This window comes from Equus przewalskii, chromosome 5 (assembly GCF_037783145.1).
Source record: "Equus przewalskii isolate Varuska chromosome 5, EquPr2, whole genome shotgun sequence".
In the NCBI taxonomy this organism is placed as follows: Eukaryota; Metazoa; Chordata; class Mammalia; order Perissodactyla; family Equidae; genus Equus; species Equus przewalskii.
In genome coordinates this window covers 63,133,361-63,144,646 of record NC_091835.1, presented here as the reverse complement: position 1 = coordinate 63,144,646, position 11,286 = coordinate 63,133,361, and the positions used below count along the sequence as shown (strand labels likewise).

The 11,286-nt window shown below is 38.5% G+C and overlaps 1 non-coding gene across 1 annotated transcript; it reads right to left on the bottom strand.

The window, feature by feature from the left end:
- Window positions 1–507: 507 nt before the first annotated feature.
- Window positions 508–8,689, bottom strand: LOC103547494 (uncharacterized). Its single transcript, XR_011540383.1, has 3 exons — window positions 8,624–8,689; window positions 7,780–7,852; window positions 508–545 (listed from the first exon to the last, which is right to left on the bottom strand). It is a non-coding gene; the product is annotated as an uncharacterized protein (transcript).
- Between the last annotated feature and the right edge of the window lie 2,597 nt (window positions 8,690–11,286).

Genomic DNA, 11,286 nt, shown 5'->3' with positions numbered 1-11,286 from the left:
TCACAGTTACAAGTTAATACAGGCACTGAGCAGCATCTGTATGTAATTTTAGCTGAGAGATATAGTGGGAACTTTTAGTCCTTCCAAACTTATTTCATTAGACATGCATTGTCTAGAACAGTCTGCTGTAAGCGGAGTACTGAGTTAGCTTTAGTCCAATCTGTTGTTGGAAATGTGGACATTTATGCATCTTTTGAGGCTCTTAGAGGCATCCCACATCATTCTGGTCCTCTGTTATATGGCGAACTGGCAAGGAGGGAAGAAGGAAGGAAACGTCTGTCCCAGAGGTCCTCAGGCCAGGCTCTGTAGCAGTGTTTTCTCATCTGCTACACCACTTAAGTCTGAGGAAAATCTCCCGTCTCCTTTGACACAACAGCTTTTCAGTTAGTCCTTTGCTGGGTGTAGCCATGATATTCCCTCTTTGGGTCCGCCATTCCAGACAGCGATGGGCCCCCTCTGGCTTCTCTCCTCCTCTGTCTTCTTTAAGCATTTCCTTGCAGCATGACTGTGTTTTTCTAGAGGTGCAGGACTCAAAGCAAAGTATTCTGGGGAGAGAAAAAAACAAGTGTTGTGGGCAGGGCTCTCCTCAAATCTTTCAGAGACTAGTTCTGTCTTCATGTAAGAAAGAAATCCCATGGATAGTCCTGTTGGAAGTGACGGATAGAAAATTTCAAAATGAAAAAAAAAGAAAAGGAGTTTCTTTGAAAAGAAGGGAAAGAAGAAAAAGGAATTAATTCAGTGTTTCATCTCAATTATTAAGTCTCAATTATTAAGAAAATGTATGGAGTTAGGAGGCATCAAACTTTGAAATAAAGTTAAAGTTTGAGAGTCTATCACTTATGTGAGCTTAGGATGGATGTGAGCAATGCCAATTTAAAGATTCTAAGTTGGAGAGAAATGATGGGAATTGTATGCGTTTTTCAAAAGTATCTGCCTTATTATATCCAGTTTTCATATTTGCAACTGTGCCTAACTGTGAAAAAATTGATTAAAGCGGGTCTTACCTGATACATCATTAGACACATTGATTAGGTAAAACTTTGGATGGAGTAGCTTCTTTGTAGAAGTTTAAAGGTGCATCTTTGTCACTGAAAAACCAAACCAGGGACTCTGCTTGTTATTTTCCATCCCAAGTTCTGGCCGCCTGGCAATAGGGACAGAAACTGGGGTGCTTTGTGGTGGCAGAGAAGGCTGGAATGACAAATATATAACAATGCCTCTGTTATCTGTTTCCAATTCTTGCAGCATGGAGCTGGAATCCAGAAAATTTGCCGCCTTGAATAATTCGACTTTCAAATCTGTTGGTGGTTCATGACAATTGTGATTTAGTTTTCTTTAACATTTCATTCTCTGCCTAGTTTTCACCCCTCGCTTTTTTTTACCCCTCTGCCTTAAGTTCTTTGATTTTAAGAATCAGAATGGTGGTCTCCTTTAGAAATATTAAGCAAGACTATCGAGTTAGAAACAGGATATACAAAGAAAGATGAGAAAAATCAAAACCAACTTCTAAAATAAGGAGAAAGCCTGTATTTTACAAAGCTTTATGATTTTATAATGACTCTCTTACCCCACTCGAATGTTCTAGGAGAGCTTTAGAGCTCACTTCTTGCCCAGAATCTCCTTTGTAGATAATAAGTTTGACATGCTTTAAATATTTACAGTGGGACCCCAGAGTGTTACAGAAAACAATGCAGCTTCTAGCATATGGTCTATGAAGCTAGAATCTTCATTAGTGTCACACATGGTGATAGAATGGAAATAAACAGTCTAAAATAGGCAAGCCTGGCGGGCTGGATCAGCTAAATGATGATAAACATTCACGTGCCTTCCCAATATGTGTTCTATTATATATGTTTGTGTTTTCTTCTGATTAAAGAAAATAATTTTTGTTTAAACAGCATGAAAATGTTAATAAAGAAAATGTAAGCTGAAAAATATAATTACTACCTTCCTAATAAAACTTTTATTTTCTTTCTTTGCTTCTCTCTCTCTCTTCCTCTGTCTCTCTTCTCTGTCTCTGCCTCTGCCTCTCTCTCTCTCAGACACACACCACACACACTTAAACTTGTCTTTGCTGGCCTTCATTCTCTCCTCTTTCAAACTGGCTTTCTCCACATGACAGTGGACATGGAACGTGGCCGGGAGCAACTGCTCCAATGTTGTAAACGTGAGAGCTTCATGACTCTGAGGAAAGACAGGGTTTCTCTCTCTCTGCTTCTGTACATAAAACTTTTGTGGAACAATGCTGATTAACCAAATTTGAGTCTTGTGCCCATCCTTCACACCAATCCGTGTTCCTAAAACAATGGGACCCTTTGAATGGCGAGCCTGGTTTATGGGCCCATGACTGGCAGCCTCACTAGTGTCAAAAAGTTAGAGCAGAGGAAGATCAGATCCCCAGAAGAGGAGGTTGCATTTACTAGAGGAAGGAGAAAGGGGCATGTTCAGCAGACAAAAACAGAGATGTCTGCTACATGAACAATTAAGGATACAGTGAGAATTGCCAGACATGCTATTTTGCAAGAACTGGTTATGAAATCTTCCACAGAAGATGACAATGTGTTTATTAGCTATTTAGTAGACATTAAGTGTCTACCACTGTAACCTTCAACATTCAGTTTCTCCTGTGCTGGGATCTAGGAGGAAGAAACTCAAATCCAAACCCATTTCCCTGGTGGAGTCGTTTACACATACTTCTTGTGACATTTAGAGTGTCCCCCTGCATTCACAAGAGGTTTTTTCTGTAATTCTGAATTAATTCTGTATTTCGTCAGAGGCCACTGCTGCTGATACTTCACAACATAGCAGTCATGGCCGCCCCATTGATCCTGTTTCCTCTGTTGCCTGTGTACACACTAACCCCACACACTTCACTGTTCAGCCTCTCACCACACTCAGATGGGCTGACCAAGTCGTGACTTGGGGTTTGTCACCTTCCCTTTGATATCATGCCCAGATTCTCATGCTCTTCAATATTTCCTCTTTTTCCATGACTTTGATCTTCAGCTGAGGTAAAAAATGGCCTTCTTCCCTCCAATAAAATAACTCTTAACTGGCTCCCAAATGGCATCCTTGGCAGTGCTCTAAAGATAAAAATCCTTTATGAGGCTCAATTTCTTAAAATTCTCCACCTAAGTCATCTAAACCCAATTGTTGGGAACTGGTACTGCTTACTATTGCTCCCTCAAGTTCCGTCCCTGGCACACTTCTGCTAGTGCCCTAGGACTGAGTCCTAGTACCTCCATGCTGCTCACTCGGGTCATCTCAAGACCTTACTCCTCCAGATCAGGAGGTTTGCTGGACCCTGGACTTGTTCAAGGGTCTCAGTCACTGCTCTTCCAAGCAGGTTCTTTTTTTTTTTTTTTTTTAAGATTTTATTTTTTCTCCTTTTTCTCCCCAAAGCCCCCCAATACATAGTTGTATATTCTTCGTTGTGGGTCCTTCTAGTTGTGGCATGTGGGATGCTGCCTCAGCGTGGTTTGATAAGCAGTGCTATGTCCGTGCCCAGGATTCGAACCGACGAAACACTGGGCCGCCTGCAGCGGAGCACGCGAACTTAACCACTCCACCACGGGGCCAGCCCCCCAAGCATGTTCTTTCAGCTTGCATGCAACTAGAATCTTCCAAGTCATTTTCCTTTATTCCTTGATATGTTGGAAATTTAGAGTGGATGTCCATTTTGGGCTTTTGTCTTGCATCCTTGCTACATGACTAACTATAATATGAAACAGAATGAAATACGATCAAAAACAAAATAATACAGAAAAGGTCAAGGAAATACACACAAAGGACTAACTGATTCCAACTGGGGAATCAGGTAACAATTTTAAGGAGAGGTGATATTTGAGCTGAGCTTTGAAGGGTAGGTTGCATTGTGATTAGGGGAATGGAAGCATTTCAGATTGAAAGACTGGCGTAAGTCAGCAAGTTGCGACATCCATAGTAAGTTTGGGGAAATAAAAGTACACAGCCACAGAACTTTGAGGGACTAAAATGTATTCTCAGAGATCCATTACATTTTTCTCCTTCATAGTGGGTCCAAATATGATTCAAAACACTTATACATTGGAAAGTGAACACAGAGAAATGATTATTGCATCCCATCCATGAATAATGAGTTCTGTCTTAATTGGGATGGAGCAAATATCATGGAAGGACCTGAGCAGGAAGTAATATTTTTTTGAAAAATATTATTGAAAGTGATGTAAATGTTGGATTGAGACTGCCAGACTGAGGATAAAAATATTACTGCAAATATTAACTATTATTGAAAAATATTATTGATAAAAATATTATTGAAAGCAACGTAAATGTTGGATTGAGACTACTAGACTGAAGATAAGTTAAGCAGCTAAGAAACCATGGCTGACTGAGAGTAAACCAGCTTTTTAGCCAGCCTGAATTCAGAGGGAATGGATCAGGAAATAACGTTGGTGGTCAGGATGAGGGAAAGGGCTGCTCTTCTTTGACTGATGCTGCTGTTGTTACCTGGCTGCTCATGCCTCCTGTAGGGCAGATGCCCAAATACCGCTCTTCCTCTGATGGAGGCTTTTCTGTGGCTGCCTCTGAGACCCACCCCCAAAGGACTGAGGACCTCCATATTGTACCGTTCCCGGTCATGGGTGATACTCTCTCCAGCTTACTTGCAGGGCAACCTTCAGCTTCTCAGGCTTCTGCCCTGGAGATAGACCCCATACGGTCTTTTTCTGCTAGATCCATTTTCCCCATGACACAACTCTCTTAGGCAAGTGTTAAGCAGACAATTCTCTTAGGCTAGAATCTAGCTTATTTCAGTGACATTTGTTTGGTCCACCAGAACTCATGCATCTGGGTCCTGCCAAACTCTGGAAATGCAAGCTGGCTTTTTCCACTACTGCCCCCTTCTCTCTATTCACCTAGTAGCCAAAGGCAACTGCAGCCATACACTACCTGCAGCCTGCTCCAAGTGACAGCCACATCCCTAGACCCTCTGCCCTCCCAACTCCAGGGATTCGTTAGGTTGTCTCAAAGACTCTCCTATTTCGCTCCTGTATTAGCCCACCATGAGGAGTTTATACAGCTTAGGAAGCATCCAGTTGGGGAATGGATGCCAGTTTACTTTCCCTATAAGTATGCCCCACCAATCTATCCAAAGATTTCCCTTTGCCTTCTATCACTAGGGATTCATCCTACTAATTCCCCTAGATGGAACCTCTCTCTAATAAATCTCTAGCCTTATCTTCCAAGGACTATTAGAGGTGATGACTTCTGGAACAGATGGAAAATGTATCCTTACATTGTAGACATCATACTTTTTATCCATTAACCTCAGATCTGGGGCCTCAGCTAAAAATTCAGGAAAACTGGAGAAGTTCTGTTTAACCTTCTTTTGTATTCATAAATGCAAGTATGAATGAAAGGTTCTCAGTAGGAGCACGGGCTGTGGAGCCAGAGAGCCAAGATCCAAGTTCACAGTCTGCCACTTCCTGGCTGTATGACAGGAACACTCTGTGCTTCACTTTCCTCAACTGGAAAATGGGGATGCTAATTGTACCCATCTTCTGTGGTACAATACTGTGAGCATTAAATGAGTTAATAAATTTAAAGAGCTTAGGTTATTGTTTGACCATAGTAATATTTAGCTACTATTACTTTTTCTATTTTTAGTTGTCTCCAAAATTCTTCTTACAGTGATCTTTGCTTCTTGTTCCTCTCACTACAATATTGGGGGAATAGTGAAGAGTATTACGACAGAATTTCTCAAATATCTGAGTTAAAAATATGTTCTCTACTTAAGCGATGAATTAAAATAGACCCATTTCAGTTTGGTCAAAGGGGTTAAGGGAAAATCGATCTAGTCACTTAACTAAGGGTGGATTTTGTTCACTGAGTCAATGAATTGGAGCTGGGTGAAGTTTCAAATACTAGGAATTAATGTATCAGGGCTTATGACTTTCAAGCACAGAGAAGCTGGGGATGAAGAGACCTAAGTTCAATTCATGTTTAGACAGTTAACAGAGTGTGTGAATACAGACAATTCACTTTATTGCCTGGGCCTCAGTTTCCACATTTGACAAATGAAGGTTTGCATTGGAGGGGAAGACAGTGTGGTGACAGAGAGAATGGGGTCCGTGTTAACTCTACCACTTCCCAGATCTGTAATCATGAGCAAGTTATTGTACTTCTCTAAATATCATTCCCTTATGTGCAAAAAGAGGATGCTAATTGTACCTGTCTCTCAGGCTTGTTGTGAAGATTAGAGAATTCATCCCAGTGCTGAGCCCCAAACGTGGCACATAATGAGCACCCCAGAATATTATTTTAATAATAAATGACTACTATTATTTCTGAATTTATGATTAGGTCCATGGACCATAATTAAGGCTGTGAAATTTGTATTTGTACGGACCACATTTCCTGAGGTCAGCTCTCCATCATTTGGCTACTGCCTCCTTCTGTTGCTCACTTGATACATTAATTAAATACAATGATCTCCATTTAGTAAGTGTATTTGAGTCTCTTTTAAATACAGTTCTTGCGAAAAAGTAACAAGTTTAAAGTACATATGACTTTCCACATGCAACTTTCCAGTCAGTAATCTACCTTCCTTTTACTTTATACTGATTTCTTTTGGTCCTGAAGACAAGAAGCCAGTGTTTTATTTTCACAATGTATTGAAGAAATTCATCCACTTAGCGTTAATTTCAATAAATATTTATCAACATTTATTAAGTCTGCTATATGCTTAGGTCCTTGGGACACAATGTCAGAAAGACATGATCTCTGCCCTCCGTAGGCTTACAGTGATATTACCTGGAAATACGAGAAATCTTAGGTGCCCTTTGGAAATTTCGGTATGCATGTATTTAAATTGGTTTTACAGGCCGGCAAAAGCTATACAATTTCCATTAAGTGGTATAATCTTAGGAATCCCTAGAAGGCCATTTTATTTTTTCAATATCTTTTCTACTAGGTGGCTGGGTCCTGCTGAAGAAAATGGCTTAAACATGAGGCTGGTGCCACTACCAACTTCTCCAACCCTGAATGGCTTCTCAATACTTCCCGGTCATTCTTTCATGTTTCTCTCACTGTCTCCTTCTGCGGCCTCATCTGGACCAAAAGACCTTTTAAAGCTTCTCTACTTACCTGAAACTCTTTACCCTCTGCCCCGTCCTTCTTTTTCAGAAGGTAACTTAGTTACCTAAATGACAGAGAAAACCGAAGTCTGAAAGTGGAATTCCCTCAACTGCCTGTCATACACTGACATACTTATTTGAACTATAACCTATCCTTTAACCAGCTGGATATCTCTTTCTGCCCGAGAACAAACCATCCACCACTTCCGGGGATCCTTCCTTTCTCCCTTTTTTCCTCTCAATCTTCAACTGTTCTTTCTCTACTGGCCACGTCCCATCAGCTTTTAAATATGCTCAAGACACTTTTGTCCTTAAAAAGTTTAGAAAACACAAGCCCTTTTCAACCATACGTCTCTCAGAGACCACTCTCTCTTCATAACAAAATTACTTGAAAGCATCGTTTGAGCTCACTGTCTGCACTTCCTCAGCCCCTGGTCCACTTTCCTTCTACCAACGGCTCCACCAAGGTCACCAATAATTTCCTTTTTGTGAAATCCAATCGACATTTATCACTCCTCATTTTATTTGACCTCTCTCCCCTTTTTAGTTGATTATACTTGTCCTTCCGGAAATACTTTGGCTCTTAAGTAATATAATTTTGACTCATAAATCAACATTTTGTTCTGATTCTTTAAGACAGCATCTTGAAATGAACCATACTTACAGCTCTTTTTCCACTCCAAGCTGTGATGAACCAATCCCAAGAGGTGGGCATATCTCTATCTCTATTCTTGTTCCTATATTAAAAAAAAAAAGAAAAGGATATGAGGAGTGGGCAGAGGGGAGAGACAGAGAGAGAGAGAGACAGACAGAAAATAGATATCCCCAATATGCTTGGAGAGATACTGGGGTTAAGTTTTGAGAGAATTAGGAACTGGCTCGTGGGGAACCTGTGGTTACATAGCACTTAGGAACTACTCTGGAAAAAGGAAAACCCTGCGTGTGATTAAATCAAGATAGAGACACAGTAAGAGATAGGAGATTTAAATAAGTTCACATGTGGGACTTTGTATTATAATTTTATACAATTATATACATATGTATTATATACATGTATTATATATATAATTGTATTCATGTATATATACATGTATTACATACGTATTATAATTTGTGTTATAATTATATATAATAACTGCAGATTCATGCCTGTCAGTTCTCACTGATTAGTCATAGATGTGGTTTCTGTGGTCATTTCACACACAGCTCAGACTCTCTACCCTGCTCCTCCCACCTTCACTATAGCTTACATTAAATGAATCAAAGCACAAACAAGAATAATAAGTAAATATTTCAGTGTTGTAAATTCTGATCCAGATCCTGGAAAACCATTATCAAAAATAGATAACTTAGCTTAGCATTCCTTATTTTGTATTTATTCAAAGAAATAGGGATTTAGGTATTTTCAAAGTGTCCAAGTCCATATGGCACAAACTCAGTGTGCAAGTTAGAATTTTTGTTTCTTTCTAGAAGAACTGAGAAAAGATGATGTTAAGAGATGATAATACCTGGTCTGCATTTCAGCAAGATTTCTATTTTGGATACCACAATCTTTGTGTATTTTCAGCATCGTCTCAAAGGGAAGGGAAAGTCAGAATAGCACTTATTTGTATTTATCTAAAACCACGTGAATGAAGAAAGACTGTGTAAGGCATTCCTTAAGCAGATGTATTATGTAGAAGTGGATATATTATCACTCACTTTAGCTAAGTCAGGCTGAAGATGGTTTTATCTTTTAATTATATAGATTGAATCATTTTGATTAAGCAGATAGCACAGATATATAATGCTCATATTTCCAAAAATAAAAATATTTTCATATGTCGTATTAATTCAAAAAACCAGCACATTTTGTTTTCACTGTACTGTGTGACAGGGACTGCCACTTTTTCTTAAAACAGATTGAAATTTTCTTTTAGAATTTCTCTCAGAGTCACTAGCAAAAAATTCTAAGGTCCTCAATGGAGGCCTTGAAGTGTATTTGAGTTTTAAATAAATTCACCACTCATCTGGGAGCAAGGCTGGTAAATAAGTGTGCAAGTTGGGCAATGGACTAACAAAAAGTATGTGGCAATAAAATAGGTAAAGTGATTTATTTATAGGGCTCATAATTGGGCTCTGAAATATACACTTTTCCAAGCATTTTCCTGCACTAGCAAACAAAATTAGGAAAAAGCAAATAATTGGAAAACAATACAGAGTTATACTTACTTCATAAAGTGTTTTTCTTACTTTAATTTTGTGTACAAAGTACACACTGTTACACGAAATATAGTTTTGGTCTCAGTTTGCGTGGTGTGTATACAAAGTAACGAAGACCCTGCATTTCTGTTGAGAGCCCATTTCAGTTTTTATCACCCTAATAGTTAAAGAATTCTTTCTGTATTTATGTGCAGTGTAAAAGGATGGAACTAAAGAGGTCAGTGTGCATGAATTTTATTTCTAAAACATCTCAAAATAAGGCCTGTAATGTATACTTTTCTCTCTAACCTGTTTGTAAAACTTAGTTGACTACATGTAATTCATTTGAGCTTCATCGACTTCTTTTCGATGCCAAATATTGATTTCAGCTTTTGGTTCCCACCCTATTTTGTTTCATGGAGGAATAAGGAATTTCTTCAAGTTCCTGTATAATATCCCAAAGTGCAACAGTCATTTTTCTACCCTCCCTCTTTATTGAAGATCCAGCATTCATATCAACCTTTTTCGTCTCACTACCTCTTCCATTCCTTGGTGATCTTGTGTATTTTATACTTTATTTCAAATTGTGAAATTACAAAGAAATAAAATATTAGGCTTGTAAATGGTCGCAGAAGTTATCCAGTCTAATCTTCATATTTCATAGGTAAGAAAACACATTGAGACCTCAAAAGACTAAGAGATTTGACATATTTGTTCTATGGTGTGACAATATCCTTGCACATCACTCTAACTGGTCCATATTTTTATAAAATAAATGGTTATAATTTTAGAAAAATGTGGTAATCTATATTGAAATGCAAAGGCCAGGGTGAAGTTTTGCTTGGTGTCATATTTTCCTGAGTGCAGACATTTACTTGGCTCTTTGCAAACACACCACTAGGGTCTTATATTTAAACCATTCAATCATCATGTTAGTCTGACGGATTTCCAGGCACCTCCCCAGCTAGAACAGAGTTGTATTATTAGCTCCTCCCATTGCTTCCAGAGTTTTGTAATTCAAGCTGGACAAGGAGAGAGCACTCCTTTCTTCTTCTGTCCCTGGAATGATGCCATTTTTTCCTTCATTGGCTTGCGAAAAGCTCCTTGCCTTATTTTCACCCCATCCTGGTGATATTCCACCTTATTTGACATTCAGTCATGTCACTGGGGTAAACTTCAAGACTGGCTCTTGTGTTCTCTGATCTTCTGCCATTTTTTTCCTGGCAAAAACCTCTACTAGTTATATGCCACAGTGTCCATTTCCAATGCGACACCTCCTTAAAAGAAAGTTAATTTTGCTTTTTCTAAATATAGTATATCTTTGCCTTCGCTAGAATTTAAAAAAATCTTAATGGTAGTAAGTCTTTTGATTCCTTCTATTCCTAATAGATTGCGAGAATATTGTTTCATTAGCAAAATAAAATGCAGAATATATTACTTATTAAATACTTTGTCTAGAAGGAAGCAGTTTATTTACATGGATCTTAAGCCATAAAATATCAAGAACTTGTTTTCAAGAATGTTTGACCAAAAGATGAACTTTCAGGAACAAGATAGATCAGTTCATTATACTTTGCAGAATTCTAATATAAAGACTATTTAAACAGAAGCAATTATGTAGTTGTTTAGAAAAACTTATTTTCTTTTAAAGCAGTTGACTCTTCCAATTGCTTTTTTCATGGACCATTGATATTACTCTGTATAGAAAGTCAGTTGATCCATTCGGCGTGAATCCACTGTGTCAGAAAAATACTTCTATCAAACAATCCTATAATATCTGTACAACCAATAGGTTATGGACCTTAATATGCAGTAGAGTAAAAAGGCCAAAGTTACAAATAAGATGTAAAATGATGATTAGAGCCATCAGAATTCTACATTCTCTTGGCTAAACTTAGCATTGCACAGTTCAAAAGAAAATCAATGAATTATTCATGAGTCCCTAAAAATAGGGAGAAAGTTATCTTTCCCTCCTCTCCCTCCCTCCTTC